We start from the raw sequence: 22,302 nt of genomic DNA, 5'->3' as shown, positions 1-22,302 counted from the left end.
AAGAGGCTGAATAATTTGGTTTGCGTGGAAAACCATTAAAGTTCCAAGACAAGGAACTTGCACCATCTATGTTAGGCCACTGGCATCTTCTTGAACAGTGGGGAGTGCCCCGCCTTGTGCTCCCTCTTGTGTGGATCTTAAAAGCCAAGGCAAGTAAGTAGACACTGTGAGCCTCCATGCCCCAGATGGGAATTCAGCCAGAAAATAGAGTAAGAAAAGACATGGGGAAAACCAGTCCAGTGACTGGCCCATCCTCTATTGTCCAGAAAGGCCTTATATACTTTTGATTTTACATAGAGATCAATGGATAATACAAAATTATGCAGCATCAGCAGCCCTGACTCTTATTGAGACCAGGCTTTCTCTCTGCATACTTATTTGTATACACAAGTCTTAGGTGATTAACATCGTCTTCTGGCCAGAAGGCCAATGAACAGTTTATGGCCCTTTTCTGATAAGGGTTTGCCAACCAGAAGACTTATTTGTCTTAAAAGTGTTGTTCTTCCCAAAGTTTGGTGCCACTCTCAGAAAGCACTAAATAAAGTTACATTCTTACATAGCAAGGACACAGCAATTTATAACAATGAAAGAAGTACAGTGATTTATAACAAAGAGAAAGTTAATTAACTCAAAAGTCTAGTGTTGATAACATCAAAACTACTATATTCCTTTTTCTATATCCCAATTACATTGATTAATATCCTTCAGGTGCCTAAAAGATAAAGAATATGGAGGATTGGCAGCACTCATTGACTCAAAAGTGAAACCTGTCACCAATATAATTTTTAGCTCTTTAGAAAAGGCTCTGTATCTTTAAGATGTTTTAAGCTTTGTGCCTCTCGCAGTTGGGGGGCTGTAAATAAATCACAAGTTGTAAAAGTCCGGGCAGACCGGTTAGGTAAGTTAGAAAGCCATCAAAGGGGTTTAAACTGAGACATTCCTTTTTATATGCAGGAGACTATTAACTGAAGACCTGAGTTAACTTTTTCCAGAGAATGTCAGAAGAGTGGAAAGCACAGTACAATAAAGCAGGCAGACTCTGGTTTTGGGGGGTAGATGTTCAGGAAAACCCAGGGGGAACCCCTGAATCCAGATCACGCCTTTGCGTTTTGTCAGGCTTCCTTCCTCATGACCTTTGCCACGGGAGGGATTCCTCACACTGGCTCCCAGCAGATGTTTGCTATGACCAGTGTGTTCTCTTGGCAAAAGTCTATTAGCCTTTGCCTGGCTTCATTCTGTACTCCAAGGCCAAATTTGTCTGTTATTCCAGGTGTTTCTTGACTTCCTACTTTTGCATTCCTGTCCCCTATAATAAAAAGGACATCTTTTTAGGGTGTTATTTCTAGAATGTCTTGTAGGTCTTCATAGAACCTACATATGTCTTGGATTACCATGATATTGAGTGGTTTGCCTTAGAAATAAACAAAGATCATTCTGTTTTTGTTTTTTATTTATTTAATTTTTTAAATTTTACTTTATTTTACTTTACAATACTGTATTGATTTTGCCATACATCAACATGAATCCACCATGGGTGTCGGACTCTTTTGTTGACCATGATGACTACTCCATTTCTTCTAAGGGAATCCTGCCCACATTAGTAGATATAATGGGCATCTGAGTTAAATTCACCCATTCCAGTCCATTTTAGTTCACTGATTCCTGGAATGTCAACGTTCACTCTTGCTGTCTCCTGTTTGACCACTTCCAATTTGCCTTGACTCATGGACCTAACATTCCAGGTTCCTATGCAATATTGCTCTTTACAGCATCGAGTTTTGCTTCTATCACCAGTCACATTTACAACCGGGTGTTGTTTTGGCCATGGCTCCATTTTTAAGTGAGTAAAACACTTTTCATTTGTTCATGATCATAGATCTATTGTTTTCACAAACTGTCCCAGAAAGTGATTATTCTCATTTATAATTCAATATTCTTTTCTTTGTGTTTCAGTATCTCTTTTGTGTAACATCTTATTTCCATGTAGTATTATAAATGTCTCATATGGTTTTTGCTGCAAAATCAGTTCCAACACAATCTTTTCAAATATATTTACTATTCACTGCACTTAGGACCCCTTTCTCTGTGACTTCAATACAGTTCAGTTAAATGCAATTAAATTCACATTTATGGGACACATGCTAGATACTGATCTCTTTTAGGACCTGAGAGGTCCATAACAGGAAAGACATTTTCAGTGCACCTGGAAATTTGCCATTGTGACAAGAGACTAATAATATACATAAATTACTCTAATATATGGAAGTCTTTGGTGACTGCTGTATAACAGCTTTGAACAAAGTATTACAGTGAAGCAGAAAAAGCAATTCATTTGACTAAAAAGAGGAACATGGAAAGTTTCATTTTGAAATGGCATGTGTAATAAGTATGATATAATATGCCATATATTATGCATAATATTTTAAAAATAACTGTACATAAGTCCTTTGCAAATCTTCAGTATACTATTCAGTGTTCATAGTCATGGATATTTTAACTTGATAACTTTGGAATAAACTAAATCGCTTCAGGACTTCTTGATTTAATTTAAATTTTTGCCTTCTAGTTTTCTGGGTTTGCACTAATGTTGGAGACAACTAGTTTCATAGAATAAGTGCAGAGGAAGTATGATGGCTAATATGTTACAATACTGTTTCATTGGACATATCACTTGGTCCATGAAACATGGGCTTTTTTCCTCCAGTAAATAAGATAAGTTCAATTTCAGCATAGGTGGTAAGCATTATACACAAAAATATGGATACATGAAAATACACGGCACATTTGGATAAACCAACATTTTGCCCTGGTTTATATTAGTCATCTCTTATCTGAAAGTATTTCTTCTCTTTCCTTCAAAATATGGCTGAAAATTAATGTCATAAAGGAAGTATGTTTTAAGCTGTTCTATTAAAATTCTCTATTAATCAATCTCAGCAATCTCACCTCTGTCAGTGACAAATGTAGCATTGTATAGGGCTTCCCTAGTGGCTCAGAGGTTAAAATGTCTGCCTGCAATGTGGGAGACTTGGGTTTGATCCCTGGGTCAGAAAGATCCACTGGAGAAGGAAATGGCAACCCACTCCAGTATTCTTGCCTGGAGAATCCCATGGATGAAGTAGCCTGGTGGGCTACAGTCCACGGGGTAGCAAAGAGTCGGACATGACTGAGCAATTTAACTAACTACAGGAGATATGCTTGCTCACTTGTATAGGAGGTATATTTTCTGCCACAGAACATGGTTAAATTCTAGAGGAAAAAAAAAAGGTTTCCTTTTTAAACCTTTTTAAACCTTTTTCAGGTTTAAAAATTATGAAAACAGTTTTAGAAAGCATAATGTGGTAAAATTGCAATGCCAGTCAGTTTATTTACAATATATCTTCTTGTAGTTGTTGGTTTGTTTTATTAGTTGACATAAAGAAGGCAGAAAAGAAAGGATGGATTTGTGATAAGCAAAATGTGAGAAAATGATTAGACCTGTACACTGGTTTCTAGGTCAGGTGAGAATGTGGGGAAGGTGATTTGTTATATTTATTTTTTTGATTGTTAAATATTCATTAGAAACACTGAATGATTTGGTAAGTTTATTTATGTTATATCCTGTTTACATCTTTTCTTTAGGTGCTTATTATTTTAAACAAGTTGGCAGTTCTTCATGGTAGAGTCCTATTCTAAGTGTGACTATCAGTTATCAAATGAATGATATGCTTCTTAAAATAATGCCCATTGGAAGTCAAATGGTTGTCAAATGAATTATTTTGCCATCTGAATAATATATCCTCATAATTTAACTGATTTCAGTTGCTAACCATAAGATATGTTAATTAATTATTTCAGTATTTGAAATGTTTGAAAAAATTGCTGTGTAGAAGGTCAAGAAAACACAAAGCCATATCCTCTGGAAGATTCATTAAACAAACCAGCTGACTCTATCATCTTCTATCATTCCCTTCTCCCATGATTCCATTTATTATTTAATTATAAACTAATCTTAAGATAAAATTGCTTCATAAGAACTAGTAATTCATTTTGACAAAGACACCAGAGAGAACTAAAAACAATATAATATACTAAATTATAAATATCTTAATATACCTGAAAATATAGAACACATTTAATGTTATATACACATTTATAATTATCAGACTTACATTAGTAGAATATTTTTCTTTTTTACTTTATGCATATTTTACCTATTTAATTTAGTAATATCTTCTTTCAGAAATATTAAATGACAACTAGCCACTGCAGGCTTTTTTTTTTTTTTCCAACATAGCTTTTCTTATGATGGATCTTAATCTTGTCAGCAGTATTGTTGTTTGCAGTTTTTCCTGTGTTTATTTTTCATGAAAAAGCTGATTTTAATGGCTCTGCATTATGAAAAATCCTGTATCAAAACCACAAGTTTATCAGATATATATATATATGAGATATGATATATATATATGAGATATGATATATATATATGAGATATGATATATATATCATATATGATATATGTAGTATAGAGAGGAAGAGATACACACATTCACATGTGTTGAAATAAACTGATTTCACAATGTTATTATGAATGGTGAATTTTTGTTTAAAAATAAAATCTGGATAACCACAATGTCTGATGACCACACTCAGCTAGAGCCAGACATTCTGGTGTGCAAAGTCAAGTAGGCCTTAGGAAACATCACTACAAACAAAGCTATTGAAGGTGATGGGATTCCAGCTGAGCTATTTCAAACCCTATAAGATGATGCTGTTAAAGAGCTGTATTCAATATGTCAGCAGATTTGAAAAGCTGAACGTGGCCATAGAAATGGAAAAAGTCAATTTTCATTCTAATCTCAAAGAAGAGCAATGTTAAAGAATTTCACACTTCTCTGCAATTTTGCTCATTTCACATGCTAGCAAGGTAACGCTCAAAATCCTACAAGCTAAGCTTCAACAATATTTGAACAGAGAACTTCCAGATGTACAAGCTGGATTTAGAAAAGGCAGAGGAACAAATATCAAATGTCAGCATCCATTGGATCATAGAGAAAGCAAAGGAATTCCAGAAGACTATCTATTTCTGCTTCATTGACTACCTGAAATTCTTTGTATGGATCACATCATACTATGGAAAATTCTTAAAGAGATGGGAATACAAAATCACCTTACCTGTCTCCTGAGAAACCTGTATGCAGCTCAGAAAGCAACAGCTAGAACTGGACATGGAACAACAGACTGGTTCAAAATATGGAAAAGAAGTATGTTAAGGCTGTATATTGCCTCACTGCTTATTTAACTGACATGCAGAGTACATCATGCAAAATGCTAGGCTGGATGAGTCACAAACCAGAATCATATCGCTTGGAGAAATATCAACAACCTCAGATATGGAGATGATACCACTTTAACTGCAGAAAGCAAAGAGGAAGTAAAGAGCCTGTTGAAGAGGGTGAAAGAAGAGAGTGAAAAAGCTCGCTTAAAACTGAACATTCAAAAAATGAAGATCATAGCTTCAAGCTCCATCATTTCATGGCAAATTGATGGGGGAAAATGTGGAAACAGTGACAGATTTTGTTTTCTTGGGGTCCAAGATCACTGCAGGTGGTGACTGCAGCCATGATATTAAAACACACTTGCTCCTTGGGAAAAAAAGCTATGACAAACCTAGATAGTGTAATATAAAGCAGAGATATCACTTTGCAGAAAAAGGTTCATATAGTCAAAGCTATGGTTTTTCCAGTAATTATGTGGATGTGATAGTTGGACCATAAAGAAGGCTGAGCACTGAAGAACTGGTACTTTCAAATTATTGTGCTGAAAAAGACTCTTGAGAGACCCTTGGAAAGCAAGGAGAACAAACCAGTCAATCCTAAAGGAAATCAATCCTGAATATTCATTGAGAAAACTGAGGCTAAAGTTAAAGCTCCAATACTTAGACTTACAATGGTTTAGTTGTTAACTTGTGTCCGACTCTTGTAACCCCAAGGACTATAGCTCACCAGGCTCCTTTGTCCATGGAATTTCCCAGCAAAGAATACTGGAGTGTATTGCCATTTCATTCGGCAGGGGATTTTCCCAACCTAGCAGTTGAACCTGGGTCCCCTGCGTTGCTGGCAGACTCCTGCACTGCAGGCTGATTCTTACCAACTGAGCTTAAAGGGAAGGTATACTAAGGCTACTTGATATGAAGAACCAACTCAGTGGAAAAGGCCTTGATGCTTGGCAAGATTGAGGGCAGGAACAAAAGGGGGAGACAGACGATGATATGCTTGGATGGCATCATTGACTTGATAGACATTAGTTGAAGCAAACTCCAGGAGACAGGGGAGCCTGACATGATGCATTTCATGGGGTTGCAAAGAGTTGGACAAAACTTAGTGACTGAGCAACAACAACATAGACTGGAATTGGAGTTGCCACATTTCTCAGGAAATTAATGTGAAGAAAGATGTATGAAAATATTTTGAAAGAATGACAGTTTAGAATACTTTGCTTCAAGCATATAGTTTGATCAAGGCTATTCCTGGATTAAAAAAAAAACAGATCATTAAAGATTGGCCATTTTAGTAAAAGGCAAACTTGATACGGTATTTGTTTTAGGCACCAAAGAATTTAACTACATTTTTAAAATAAGAAAATGGATAATTTGGCAATCATTGAGGAAAAAGGATTTGAAGAACATTTTTTGATTTTATAATCAATTCTATTGTCCAAATAATTTCATAAGCCTAACTAGTCAAGCATTCTCATCTTCCAGAGAATGGAAATATTATAAATCCACCTAATAAACCCACTATACACTTTGCAATACATAGATTATAGAGGAATTGCTGAAACTTTCATAAAGAATTACAACCTCAGCTGTGTTTGTAGGCACAGTGGAGTTCAGTAAAGTCAAAACAAGCAAAGTATAGTGGAAGGTTTATTTAAAACATATTTGTCTTAATCAATGGTTGAATTTAAATCAGATGACCATTATATCTACTACTGTGGGCAAGAATCCCTTAGAAGAAATGGAGTAGTCATCATGGTCCATAAAAGAGTACAAAATGCAATCAGTTTAATTCAGTTCAGTTGCTCACTTGTGTCCAACTCTTTGAGACCCCATGAATTGCAGCACACCAGCCTCCCTGTCCATCACCAACTCCCGGAGTTCACTCAAACTCACATCCATCAAGTTAGTGATGCCATTCAGCCATCTCATCCTCTGTCATCCCCTTCTTCTCCTGCCCCCAATCCCTCCCAGCATCAGAGTCTTTTCCAATGAGTCAACTCTTCACATGAGGTGGCCAAAGTACTGGAGTTTCAGCTTTAGCATCATTCCTTCTAATGAACACCAAGGACTGATCTCCTTTAGGATGGACTGGTTGGATCTCCTTGCAGACCATAAGACTCCCAAGAGTCTTCTCCAACACCACAGATCAAAACCATCAATTCTGTGGTGCTCAGCTTTCTTCACAGACCAACTGACACATCCATACAAGACTACTAGAAAAACCATAGCCTTGACTAGATGGCTTTGCCTTTGTTGGCAAAGTAATGTCTCTGCTTTTGAATATGCTATTTATGTTGGTCATAATTTTTTTTCCAAGGAGTAAGCATCTTTTAATTTCATGGCTGCAGTCATTATCTGCTGTGATTTTGGAGACCCCCAAAATAAAGTCTGACACTGTTTCCAATGTGTCTGCATATATTTTCCATAAAGTGTTAGAACCAGAGGCCATGATGTTAGTTTTCTGAATGTTGAGCTTTAAGCCAACTTTTTCGCTCTGCTTTTTCACTTTCATCAAGAGGTTCTTTAGTTCATCTTCACTTTCTGCCATAAGAGTGCTGTCATCTGCATATCTGAGGTTATTGAAATTTCTCCCGGCAATCTTGATTCCAGCTTGTGCTTCTTCCAGCCCAGCGTTTCTCATAATCTACTATGCATATAAGTTAAAGAAGCAGGGTGACAATATACAGCCTTGACGTACTCCTTTTCCCATTTGGAACCAGTCTGTAATTCCATGTCTAGTTCTAACTGTTGCTTCCTGACCTGCATATAGGTTTCTCAAGAGGAAGGTCAGGTGGTCTGGCATTCCCATCTCTTTCAGAATTTTCCACAGATTATTGTGATCCACACAGTCAAAAGCTTTGCAATAGTCAATAAAGCAGAAATAGATGTTTTTCTGGAACTCTCTGACTTTTTGGAAGATCCACCAGATGTTGGCAATTTGATCCCTGGTTCCTTTGCCTTTTCTAATCCAGCTTGAACATCTGGAAGTTCACGGTTCATGTATTGCTGAAGCTTGGCTTGGAGAATTTTGAGCATTACTTTGATAGCATGTCAGATGAGTCCAAGTGTGCTGTAGTTTGGGCATTCTTTGGCATTGCCTTACTTTAGGTATAGAATGAAAACTGACCTTTTCCAGTCCTGTGGCCACTGCTGAGTTTTCCAAATTTGCTGGTATATTGAGTGTAGCACTTTCACAGCATCATCTTCTAGGATTTGAAAGAGCTCAACTGGAATTCCATCATTTCACCAGCTTTGTTCGTAGTGATGCTTCCTAAGGCCCACTTGACTTCAGATTCCAGGATGTCTGGCTCTAGATGAGTGATCACACCATCGTGATTATCTTGGTAGTTAAGATATTTTTAGTATAGTTCTTCAGTGTATTCTTGTTAACTCTTTTTTATATCTTCTGGTTCTGTTAGGTCCATAACTCTTCTGTCTGTATTGAGCCCATCTTTGCATGAAATATTTCCTCGGCATCTCTAAATTTCTTGAAGATATCTCTAGTCTTTCCCATTCTGTCATTTTCTGCTATTTCTTTGCATTGATCGCTGAGGAAGACTTTCTTATCTCTCCTTGCTATTCCTTGTATCTCTGCATTCAGATGCTTATATCTTTCCTTTTCTCCTTTGCTTTTCACTTCTCTTCTTTTCAAAGCTATTTTTAAGGCCTCCCTAGACAGCCATTTTGCTTTTTTGCATTTCTTTTCCATGGGGATGGTCTTGATCCCTGTCTCCTGTACAATGTCACGAACCTCCATCCATAGTTCTTCAGGCAGTCTATCTATCAGATCTAGTCCCTTAAATCTATTTCTCACTTCCACTGTATAATCATAAGGGATCTGATTTAGGTCATGCCTGAATGGTCTAGTGGTTTTCCCTACTTTCTTCAATTTCAGTCTGAATTTGGCAATAAGGGGTTCATGATCTGAGCCACAATCAGCTCCTGGTATTGTTTTTGCTGACTGTATAGCCCTTCTCCATCTTTTGCTGCAAAGAATATAATCAATCTGATTTCGGTGTTGACCATCTGGTGATGTCCATGTGTAGAGTTTTCTCTTGTATTGTTGGAAGTGGGTGTTTGCTATGACCAGTGTGTTCTCTTGGCAAAACTCTATTAGCATTTGCCCTGCTTCATTCCATATTCCAAGGCCAAATTTTCCTCTTACTCCAGGTAATTCTTGACTTCCTACTTATCATTCCTCTCTCCTATAATGAACAGGACATCTTTTTTGGGGTGTTAGTTCTAAAAGTTCTTGTAAGTCTTCATAGAACCGTTCAACTTCAGCTTCTTCAGAATTACTGGTTGGGGCGCAGACTTGGATTACTCTGGTATTGAATGGTTTGCCTTGGAAACGAACAGAGATCATTCTGCATTACTTGGATGCAATCTTAAAAAGAAGAGAATAATCGCTGTTCATTTCCAAGGCAAACCATTCAATATCACAGGAATCCAAAACTATGCCCAGACCAATAATGCTCAAAAAAGCTGAGGTTCATTGACCTTCTAGAATTAACACCCCCCAAAAGATGTCCTTTTCATTATAGGGGACAGGAATGAAAAAAGTAGAAAGCCAAGAAACACCTGGAGTAACAGGCAAATTTGGCCTTGGAGTACAGAATGAAGAAGGGTACAGGCTAATAGACTTTTGCCAAGATAATACACTGGTCATAGCAAACACCCTCTTCCAACAACAAAGAAGACTCTACACATGGACATCACCAGATAGTCAACAACAAAATCATATTGATTATATTATTTGTAGCCAAAGATGGAGAAACTCTATACAGTCAGCTAAAACAAGACCAGGAGTGGACTGTGGCTCATATCATGAACTTCTTATTGTCAAAATCAGACTTAAATTGAAGAAAGTAGGGAAAACCACTAGATTGTTCAGGTATGAGTAAATCAAATCCCTTTCCATTATACACTGGAAATGACAAATAGATTCAAGTAATTGGATCTGATAGTCAGAGTGCCTGAAGAATTATGGATGGATGACATTGTCAGGAGACAGGGATCAAGATCATCCCCAAGGAAAAAAACACAAAAAAGCAAAGTGGCTGTCTGAGGAGGTCTTACAAATAGCTGTCAAAAGAAGAGAAACGCAAAGGAGAAAATGAAAGATATAGCTATTTGAATGCAGATTTCCAAAGAATAGCAAGGAGAGACAAGAAAGCCTTTCTCAGTGATCAGTGCAAAGAAATAGAGTAAAACAATAGAATGGGAAAGACGAGAGATCTCTTCAAAAAAGTTAGAGATACCACGGGAACATTTCAGGCAAAGATGGGAACAATAAAGGACAGAAATGGTATGGACCTAACAGAAGCAAAAGATATTAAGAAGAGGTGGCAAGAATACACAGAAGAACTGTACAAAAAAAATCTTCATGACCCAGATAACCATGATGCTGTGATTACTCACCTAGAGCCAGACATCCTGGAATGTGAAGTCAAGTGGGCCTTACAAAGCATCACTATGAACAGAGCTAGTGGAGGTGATGGAATTCCACTTCAGCTCTTTCAAATCCTAGAAGATGATGCTGTGAAAGTGCTGCACTCAATACGCCAGCAAGTTTGGAAAACTCAGCAGTGGCCACAGGACTGGAAAAGGTCAGTTTTAATTCCAAATTCAAAGAAAGGAAATGTCAAAGAATGCTCAAACTACTGCACAATTGGACTCATCTGACATGCTAGTAAAGTAATGCTCAAAATTCTACAAGCCAGGCTTTAACAGTACATGAACCGTGAACATCCAGATTTTCAAGCTGGATTTAGAAAAGTCAGAGGAACCAGAGATCAAATTCCCAACATCTGTTCCATCATAGAAGAAGCAGGAGAATACCAGAGAAATATCTGTTCCTGCTTTATTGACTATGGAAAGCATTTATTGTACGGATCACAATAAACTGGGAAAATTCTTCAAGAGATGGGAATTCCAGACCACCTGACCTTCCTCTTGTAAAATGTGTATGCAGATCAGGAATCATCAGTTGAAACTGGATATGGAACTACAGACTGGTTCCAAATAGAGAAAGGAGTGTGTCAAGGCTGTATATTGTCACACTGCTTATTTAACTTATATGCAGAGTACATCATTTGAAACGCTGGGCTGAAAGAAGCACAAGCTGGAATCAAGATTGCCTGGAGAAATATCAGTAAACTCAGTTATGCAGATCACACCACCCTTATGGCAGAAAGTGAAGAGGAACTAAAAAGCCTCTTGATGAAATTGAAAGAGGAGAGTGAAATCATTGGCTTAAAGCTCAACATTCAGAAAACTAAGATAATGGTGTCTGGTCCCATCACTTCATGGCAAATACATGGGGTAACAGTGGAAACAGTGACAAGATTTTATTTTGGGGGGCTCTAGAATCACTGCAGATGGTGACTGCAGTCATGAAATTAAAAGACGCTTACTCCTTAGAAGAAAAGTTATGACAGGCGTAGACTGCATATTAAAAAGCAGAGACATTACTTTGCCAATAAATCTTAATCTAGTCAAAGCTATGTTTTTTCCAGGAGTCATGTATGGATTTAGCAGTTGCACTATAAAGAAAGCTGAGCAAGGAAGAATTCATTCTTTTGAACTGTCGTGTTGGAGAAAACTCAAGAGTCCCATGGACTACAAGGACATCCAGCCAGTCAATCCTAAGGGAAATAAGTCCTGAACATTCATTGGAAGGACTGATGCTGAAGCTGAATGAAACTCCAATGCTTTGGCCACCTGATGCAAAGAACTTATTCCTTGGAAAAGACCCTGATGCTGGGAAAGATTGAAGGCAGGAGGAGAAGGGGACGACAGAGGATGAGATGGTTGGGTGGCATCTCCAACTCAATGAACATGAGTTTGAGTAAACTCCAGGATTTGGTGATAAACAGGAGTCTTGGCCTGCTGCAGTCCATGGGGGTCACAAAGAGTCAGACATGACTGAGCCACTGAACATTACTTTACTCATGTAAAATGAGAATAATATTTATCTTGTAAATTTAAAGTGTTCTGACATAAAAGTTAATATATGTGGAAATATTTTTATAGCAAAAATCATTACAATATAAGGTGCTATTATTATTGTATTTATTAATATAAAGTATAATTATGAATAGTTATAATGATATTATACTGCAAAAATATCTATTCAATAGAAATTATGTACAAAGCACAATTCTTGGTGATAGACACAGGAGTGAAAGAAACAAAATATCATTATCTTCATGATTTTTGATTAAGAAAATTATGTCATAAAGTATTCTTGTGAACTTCTGAACAGATTAAAAATTTCTACTTTAGCTATGCAGTAGATTAATTTTATTCATCTCTTGGGAGGCATCCCTTAGAGATATTGCTGTAATAATGAATGAACAGAAAGAAGTTTCAACTTTATTTTTACCATCTTCTTGAAAAGACTTTTTCATAGGCTAACTCACTTTGAAGTTTTAAATTCTTAGTTATTAAAAATTTTATGTGATCTCTCTCTAAATAACTCTTTATAGCCTTTGTTTAAAAAGGAACCAATCCTAATCTAGACAAACATGGTCTTCACGGTGCTATTATATCAAGCATATGTAGACAGGAAAATAATATGTATATTCAGTATATAGAAGCATTCATATTTGCAGAAAAATTAAAAGTAGTGAAATCTAGGCATAGTAAAGAAAATATTTAAAAAGTAAAGTAGCTAATGAATGTTGACATGAAATACAACTGAAAGACAAGACAACCAAATATTGCCAGAAATTTCATTCATTAAAGTGAATTAACTTACTATATGAGCACTATAAAATAATTTCCAACACTTATGTTAAACATTCTTAAGAGTTTGATAATATAAATATGCTCATGAGACATGACTGAAACGTGTCCACATATATTTTTGTTATTGTTGTTTAGTCACTAGGTCATGTCTGACTCTTATGGACTGTAGCTGCCAGGCTCCTCTGTCCATGGGATTTCCCAGACAAAACACTGGAGTAGGTTGTCAGTTTCTCCTTCAGAGGATCTTTCCGAACAAAGGATCAAACCTGAATCTCTTGAATTGGCACCTGGTTCTTTACCACTAAGCCCCCAAGGAAGGCCCCACATTTATCTACTCCTCACAATTTTAATTTGTCTCTAAATAAAAAACTGTTTAAAATGTATGATGTATTTAATCTCAAGATAGGCAAACAATCTCCATAGGCAGAGAAAAAAGCATCATTTGAAAAAGGAAAAGTTTATAGAAATAATAAAAAAAAAAAACCTCAAAAGTATATACATATGTACGTGTATATATATATAAATGGTTTGTACATAAAAATTAACAAAGATATATCACCATCTCTGAAAGAAGAAAAGAGGGGAATTGCTGGCAGGGGAGTTTTGCAGAGAGTGATACTTGGAGGGGCATTCTTCATTCTATCATTCTGTTCCATCATTCTATTTTCTTTGGTAATATTTCAAAACTTTGGCAATTCACCATCATCTTTTATCAAAATTGTGATTTAAAAAGTTATGACACAGACAATTACACTTTGAATAAAACAAAATCTAAAGATAAACCTGCCTCAAGCCACATGGAATTAGCATATGTATTAAAAACAGACTGTGATTGAAAAAAATGGGTACATATATCTTGGACATATCCACAAAGCAACAAATTGCACAACTCAAATTTATTTCTTATGATATATTATGACTAAAATATACTATTGAGTGAAGTGTTGAAGTTCTTTGCCCAAAAATGTAACGTTACTCTGTATAATAGGCTTCAGTTTCACCCACCTCATTAGAACTGATTAGAATGTATTCTTTTTAATGGCTGAGTAAGATTCCATTGTGTATATATACCACAGCTTTCTTATCTATTCTTCTGATGATGGACATCTAGGTTGCTTCCATGTCCTGACTATTACAAACAGTGCTGCAATGAACATTGGGGTACACGTGTCTCTTTCAGTTCTGGTTTCCTCCCTGTTTATGCCCAGCAGTGGGATTGCTGGGTCATATGACAGTTCTATTTCTAATTTATGAAGGAATCTCCACACTGTTCTCCATAGTGGCTGAACTAATTTTCACTCCCACCCACAGTGTAAGAGGGTTCCCTTTTCTCCACACCTTCTCCAGCATCTATTGCTTGTAGACTTTTGGATTGCAGCCATTCTGACTGGCATGAAATGGTACCTTATTGTGGTTTTGATTTGAATTTCTCTGATAATGAGTGATGTTGAGCATCTTTTCATATGTTTGTTAGCCATCTGTATGTCTTCTTTGGAGAAATGTCTATTTAGGTCTTTGGCCCACTTTTTGATTGAGCCATTTATTTTTCTGGAATAGAGCTGCAGGAGTTGCTTGTGTATTTTTGAGATTAATTCTTTGTCCGTTGTTTTGTTTGCTATTATTTTCTCCCATTCTGATGGCTGTTTTTTCACTTTGCTTACAGTTTCCTTTGTTGTGCAGAAGCTTTTACTTTTAATTAGGTCCCATTTGTTTATTTTTGCTTTTATTTCCAATATTCTGGGAGATGAGTCATAGAGGATCCTGCTGTGGTTTATGTCAGAGAGTGTTTTGCCTATCTTTTCCTCTAGGAGTTTTGTAGTTTCTAGTCTTACGTTTAGATCTTTAATCCATTTTGAATTTATTTTTGTGTATGGTGTTAGAAAGTGTTCTAGTTTCATTCTTTTACAAGTGGCTGACCAGTTTTCCCAGCACCACTTGTTAAAGAGATTGTCTTTACTCCATTGTATATTCTTCCCTCTTTTGTCAAAGATAAGGTGTCCATAGGTGCATGGATTTATCTCTGGGCTTTCTTTTTTGTCCCGTTGATCTATATTTCTGTCTTTGTGCCAGTAACATACTGTCTTGATGACTGTGGCTTTGTAGTAGAGACTGAAGTCAGGCAGGTTGATTCCTCCAGTTCCATTCTTCTTTCTCAAGATTGCTTTGGCTATTCAAGTTTTTTTTTTGTTTTTTTTTTTTTTTTTTTTTGTATTTGCATACAAATTGTGAAATTATTTGTTACAGTTCTCTGAAAAATACCATTGGTAGCTTGATAGGGATTCCATTGAATCTATAGATTGCTTTGGGTAGTATACTCATTTTCATTCTATTGATTCTTCAGATCCATAAACATGGTATATTTCTCCATCTGTTTGTGTCCTGTTTTATTTATTTCACCAGTGTTTTATAGTTTTCTGTATATAACTCTTTTGTTTCTTTAGGTAGATGTATTCCTAAGTATTTTATTCTTTTCATTGCAATGGTGAATGGAATTGTTTCCTTAATGTCTCTTTCTGTTGTCTCATTGTTAGTGTATAGGAATGCAAGAGATTTCTGTGTGTTGATTTTATATCCTGCAACTTTACTATATTAATTGATTAGCTCTAGTAATTTTCTGGTGGAGTCTTTAGGGTTTTCTATGTAGAGGATCATATCGTCTGCAAACAGTGAGAGTTTTACTTCTTCCTTTCCAATCTGGATTCCTTTTATTTCTTTTTCTGCTCTGAATGCTGTGGCCAAAACTTCCAAAGCTATGTTGAATAGTAGTGGTGAGAGTGGGCACCCTTGTCTATTATACAGAATGAAGTAAGCCAGAAAGAAAAACACCAATACAGTATACTAATGCATATGTATGGCATTTAGAAAGATGGTAACGATAACTCTGTATGCAAGACAGCAAAAAAGACACAAATGTATAGAACAGTCTTTTGTACTCTGTGGGAGAGGGCAAAGATGGGATGATATGAGAGAATGGCATTGAAATATGTCAATTATCACATGTGAAACGAATCACCAGTCCAGGTTTGATTCAAGATAGAGGGTGCTCGGGGCTGGTGCACTGGAATGACCCAGAGGGATGGGATGGGGAGAGAGGTGGGAGGGGGTTCAGGATGGGGAACACATGTACACCATGGTGGATTCATGTCAATGTATGGCAAAACCAATGCAATATTGTAAAGTAAAAAATAAAAATAAATACATTAAAAAATTAAGAATTAAATAAATACTTAAATATGGGGAAAAAAGTAATGTCAAAATACTGTGTACTTTTAAAAAATATTTTCCATTGAAATACATACTGTTCATATTGCTCCTTGGAAAGAAAGCAATGACAAACCTAGAGAGTGTTTTAAAGAACAGAGACATCACTTTGCAGACAAAGTTCCATATACTCAAAGCTATAGTTTTCTAGTAGACATGCACATGTGAGAGTTGGACCATAAAGAAGGTTAAATGCCAAAGAATTGATTTTTTCAAAATGTGGTGCTAGAAAAGATTCTTGAGAATTACTTGGACTGGAAGGAAATCAAACCAGTCAATCTGAAAGGAAATCAAGCCTGAATATTCACTGGAAGGATTTATGTTGAAGTTGAAGCTCCAATATTTTGGCCACCTGATGTGAAGGGCCGACTCAATGGGAAATGAACCTGATACTGGGAAAGACTGATGGCAAAAGGAGGAGGAGACAGCAGAGAATGAGATGGTTAGATAGCATTACCAAATTAATGGACATGAATTTGTACAAACTCTGGGAGATAGTGGAGGACAGAGGAGCACGGCTTGCTGAAGCCAATGGGGTCGCAAAAAGTCAGACACAACTTAATGACTGAACAGCCACAACAACTGAAATACATTATTCAAAAAAAAAAAAAAAAAAAGAGAGAGAGAGAGAGAGAGAGCGAGAGAAGTCATTAATAGAAGGTTGCAGAGCTTCTCATGAGCTCTGATGGTGCAAATTCATAATGGAGCAGACTATGTGTGAGGTCAATCTGTAGGATATTATCTTTGAGAAGAGCAGTTTATTTGGCCAGTAGTCCACTAAGAAGTCAGAAAAAAAGACAAAATTTTAAGATACTTCTTGGAACTCCTTTTGCCTTGGAGTTCTGAGAATGTGGGCACTCATTAATTTTAGGAATCTGATTATACCATGCATAATGTAACTTCTATGCAAATTAAGAGGTAATTTTCTATTAAATCATTCACATCTGCTACAAAAGGGGAAAGACCTTCATTAGGTAGCAAAGCACAAGTAAATTCCCCACAGGCTGCTGTTTGGCTCAACTGGTCAAATCTGTAATTAGGGAAAAAGTATAAATTAAATTTTTAAAGGAATAAGTTTTTAAATGTTTATTTATTTTAATATAAAATAGAATGTTAAAATACTTTCTAAGATTATAGTAAGCAGTCATTAATGAAAAAAAACTTTCTTAAAAATGATTCAGTTATTAAAAAGGAATGCTCTCTAAACATTTATAGCAAAATTTTAACTTTAATATCATCACATGTCATCTTCAAAATACTGTATTAAGTATGAACATTCTCTCAAAAAAACCTAGTAATGTATTAAGAAAGAAAATTGTTATACAAATAACTAAAGTAAAAATATTATAATGCTAAAAATAAATACTTAAAGGGAAAATTTCATAGTGCCAGGTCTTTGTCCAAATCAAAGATCTACCTAAGATATCTCTTTGCTAGAATTTTTCTCTAAGTTGTTAAAATGATTATAATTAATGTGTGTGATGTAAATGTTCCAACACACATATAAAAAAATCACAGTGTACTTCACATAGATGGTCAAATGGAGTAGAAGATGGCAATAGAAATATTGATCATTATTTTTGGTAAAACTAATCTGATCTATGGCTATTGATATTACCAATTGATAGGAGTAAGATTTCCATAGGATTCAGAAGAACTTTTAATATACTCTTAGATTGTACTTGTGTTCACAACATCTTAGGTAACTAACACCCCAGTACATACTTCTGTGGCATTAATATGGAGACTGACTGGATCAGATATCCATTTAGGAAGGTCAATTTCTCAGTCATACAATATACGAATCATACATTGGTAAGTTCACCTGACTACACTCTTAGTCCTATTGTTAGTAGCTGGGTTATTTAAGTTTAGGTTTAACATATTTTTACCAATTTCAGATCTTCAAAGTAAAAAACAAACAAACAAAAAATAACATATTCAAGATGAAACTGTCATAGTAGCAAATGACTGTAAACTCCCCAAGGTAAAAAAAAGAGAAGACACTATCTTACTGACAAGCATAGTCAAAAAGGCAAAATAAAAGTTAAATGTCCAATAGAATAGTTCTCCCCATATAAGAAAAACAAGCATCATGGTGTAGAAAACACTTAGTCTGTAGAGAGAAGAGCTGCTATCTTATTTTTTAATATGATTAGATTGAAATTAATCTGTAGTGCAGAGAATTGATGGCACCCATCAATGGAATAGAAAATACAGAAGAATTTCTATATCAGCAGGTAGAAAGAAAGATTGAATAGCAGTATGTTTAGAATGCAAAAATAAGGGAAAAAAGGTAAAAGCAAAAGGACACCATAAATAGGAACTAAAGTAAGTTAGAAAAATGCAAATCAAATATAGAAGTCGTTAGGCTAAATGAGACAAAAATTTTCAGAATTAAGAAACCTGAGATGCATGCATTTTAAATAAATCCTGAAAAGGGAAAGCAACAACATAGTTGAAAAGGAACATTTGGACAAGGACAGGCATTTAAAAAACAAAAACAAAAACAAAAACAGGAATGACAGATAAACATCATATGTATTTGACCCAGACTAAGATATCAAGTGCACCAAGTGACATTATTTAATGACAGTGATCCAATTTATGAACATTATTAAGAATCATAAACCTTTAAACTGTAAAATTCATAAAGATACATATATTGATATTCGATCTCACCAAAGTAGGGGAAAAAAAAAAACAAAAAAAAAAACTCAGACACACTTGTGAAGTTCACAGTCCAGAGGAATAGACTCATTAAAAGACTGAGACATGAGATTTAATCATAGGACTATAGAACACTTTCGCTCCCTCCATACCTCACCATGACATTACTAAAACCTTGTTTAGAGCAATTCATTTTACCTACATCTTCTGGACATCAAGAAAACAATTACAGAAAGCAAAAGTGCAATTTAAAGAAAAACTCAATGCAGAGCTATTTTAATTATCAGACTAGGAATTTAAGTAACAATGTTTAATATAGTAAGGGTTTTATAAAGTAAATGTCATGCAAGAACACATGAGCAATGTAAACAGATTGAAATTCTAAGACAGGATAAAAAATAAATGTTGGACATTAAAAAAAAAAAAAACTTACAGAAATGAAGAATCACTTTGATGGACTTATTAGTGGATTGGACATGGTTGAGGAAATAATCTCCAAGCTAGAGTATATATATAATTCTCAAAAAAAAAAAAAAAAAAAGGACAAGCAAAGGTGGAAAACTAACAAATAAAATATCCAAAGATTGTAGGACAACTACAAAAGAAGCAACAAAGGCCAAATGTGAATACCAGAAGGAAAATAAAGACAAAAACAGGAACAGAAGAAATATTTGCAACAATAATGACTGAGAATTTGTCCAAATCAGTATCAGACATCAAACCACACATGTAGAAATTTCCAAGAACACCAAACAGGAAAATGGCAAACAAACAAAACAAAAAACAGAAAACAAAAGAAACAACCCTACATATAAACATATCATCTTCAAATTACAGAAAATCAAAGATAAATTTAAAAGTATCACAGAAAAAAGGAGGGACAAAGATAAGAACTGCAAGTTTCCCTGATAGCTCAGTTGGTAAAGAATCTGCTACAATGCAGAAGACCCCAGATTGATTCCTGGGTCGGGAAAATCCCCTCGAGTAAGGATAGGCTACCCACTCCAGTATCCTTGGGCTTCCGTTGCAGCTCAGCTGTTTAAAAAAAAAAAAAAATCTGCTTGAAATGCAAGAGAATTGGGTTCAATTCCTGGTTGGGAAAATACCCTGGAGAAGGGAAAGGCTATCCACTACAGTTTTCTGGCGTGGAGAATTCCATGGACGGTACAGGCCATGGGGTCACAAAGAGTCAGACATGCCTGAGTGACTTGCACTTGCACTTTCTCAGAAAACATGTAAACAAAAAGAGGGTGTTCAGTTCAGTTCAGTCACTCAGTCGTGTCTGACTCTTTGCAACCCCATGAATTGCAGCACACCAGGACTCCCTGCTCATCCCCAACTCCCGGAGGTGACTCAGACTCCCAATCGAGTCAGTGATTCCATTCAGCCATCTCATCCTCTATTGTCCCTTCTCTTCCTGCCCCCAATCCCTCCCAGCATCAAAGTCTTTTCCAATGAGTCAACTCCTCACATGAGGCAGCCAAAGTACTGGAGTTTCAGCTTTAGCATCATTCCTTCCAAAGAAATCCCAAGGCTGATCTCCTTCAGAATGAACTGGTTGGATCTCCTTGCAGTCCAAGGGACTCTCAAGAGTCTTCTCCAACACCACACTTCAAAAGCATCAATTCTTCAGTGCTCAGCCTTCTTCACAGTCCAACTCTCACATCCATACATGACCACTGGAAAAACCCTAGCCTTGACTAGACTAACATTAGTCAGCAAAGTAATGTCTCTGCTTTTGAATATGCTACCTAGGTTGGTCATCACTTTTCTTCCAAGGAGTAAGCCTCTTTTAATTTCATGGCTGCAGTTACCATCTGCAGTGATTTTGGAGCCCCCAAAAATAAAGTCTGACATTGTTTCCACTGTTTCCCCATCTACTTCCCATGAAGTGATGGGGGTGGATGCCATGATCTTCGTTTTCTGAATGTTGAGCTTTAAGCCAACTTTTTCACTCTCCTTTTTACTTTCATCAAGAGGCTTTTTAGTTCCTCTTCACTTTCTGCCATAAGGGTGGTGTCATCTGCATATCTGAGGTTATTGATATTTCTTCCGCCAATCTTGATTCCAGGTTGTGCTTCTTCCAGTCCAGCGTTTCTCATGATATACTCTGCATAGAAGTTAAATAAGCAGGCTGACAATATACAGCCTTGAAGTACTCCTTTTCCTATTTGGAACCAATCTGTTGTTCCATGTCTAGTTCTAATTGTTGCTTCCTGACCTGCATACAGATTTCTCAAGAGGCAGGTTAGGTGGTCTGGTATTCCCATCTTTTTAAGAATTTTCCACAGTGTATTGTGACCCACACAGTCAAAGGCTTTGGCATAGTCAATAAAGCAGAAATAGATATTTTTCTGGAACTCTCTTGCTTTTTCCATGATCCAGTGGATGTTGGCAATTTGATCTCTGGTTCCTCTGCCTTTTCTAAAACCGGCTTGAACATCAGGAAGTTCACGGTTGACATACTGTTGAAGCCTGACTTTTGAGCATTACTTTACTTGCATGTGAGATGAGTGCAATTGTTTGATAGTTTGAGCATTCTTTGGCATTGCCTTTCTTTGGGATTGGAATGAAAACTGACCTTTTTGTCTACACCTCAGCCTGCACTGAGGTGTAGAAAAAAAATTATAATAATTATTATAAAAGTTAATATTAAAGGGGCCTACAAAACATATAGGTAAATATTCAAATAGCTCATAAACTCACTATTGTATTAATGAGAGCCTTCCCAAAGCTACTGTTGTCTCAAAAATACTATTTTTTTTTCTCTTATTCTCCCACTAGAATTCTGAAAAGTTTTCCCAATAAGTAAATAGTCACCAAAACACAACTTCTAAGAGTTGTCTGGCCTTCCCAAGTTGTTAAGTAGTAAAAAATCTGCCTGTTAAAGTAGAAGACACAAAAGGCACAGGTTCGACCACTGGGTTGGAAATATCCCCTGAAGTATGAAATGAAAACCGACTCCAGTATTTTTGCCTGGGAAATACCATGGACAGAGGAGCCTGGTGAACTGCAGTCCATGGGGTCATAAAATGTCTGACATGACTAAGCACCGCCATCTCACATGCTAGTAAAGTAATGCTCAAAATTCTCCAAGCCAGGCTTCAGCAATACGTGAACTGTGAAGTCCCTGATGTTCAAGCTGGTTTTAGAAAAGGCAGAGGAAGCAGAGATCAAATTGCCAACATCTGCTGGATCATGGAAAAAGCAAGAGAGTTCCAGAAAAATATCTATTTCTGCTTTATTGACTATGCCAAAGCCTTTGACTGTGTGGATCACAATACACTGTGGAAAATTCTGAAAGAGATGGGAATACCAGACCACCTGACCTGCCTCTTGAGAAATCTGTATGCAGGTCA

Source organism: Capricornis sumatraensis, chromosome 3 (genome assembly GCF_032405125.1).
Source record: "Capricornis sumatraensis isolate serow.1 chromosome 3, serow.2, whole genome shotgun sequence".
Taxonomy (NCBI): domain Eukaryota; kingdom Metazoa; phylum Chordata; class Mammalia; order Artiodactyla; family Bovidae; genus Capricornis; species Capricornis sumatraensis.
The sequence above is the reverse complement of the archived record's forward strand: the minus strand, read 5'-3'. Positions refer to the sequence as shown.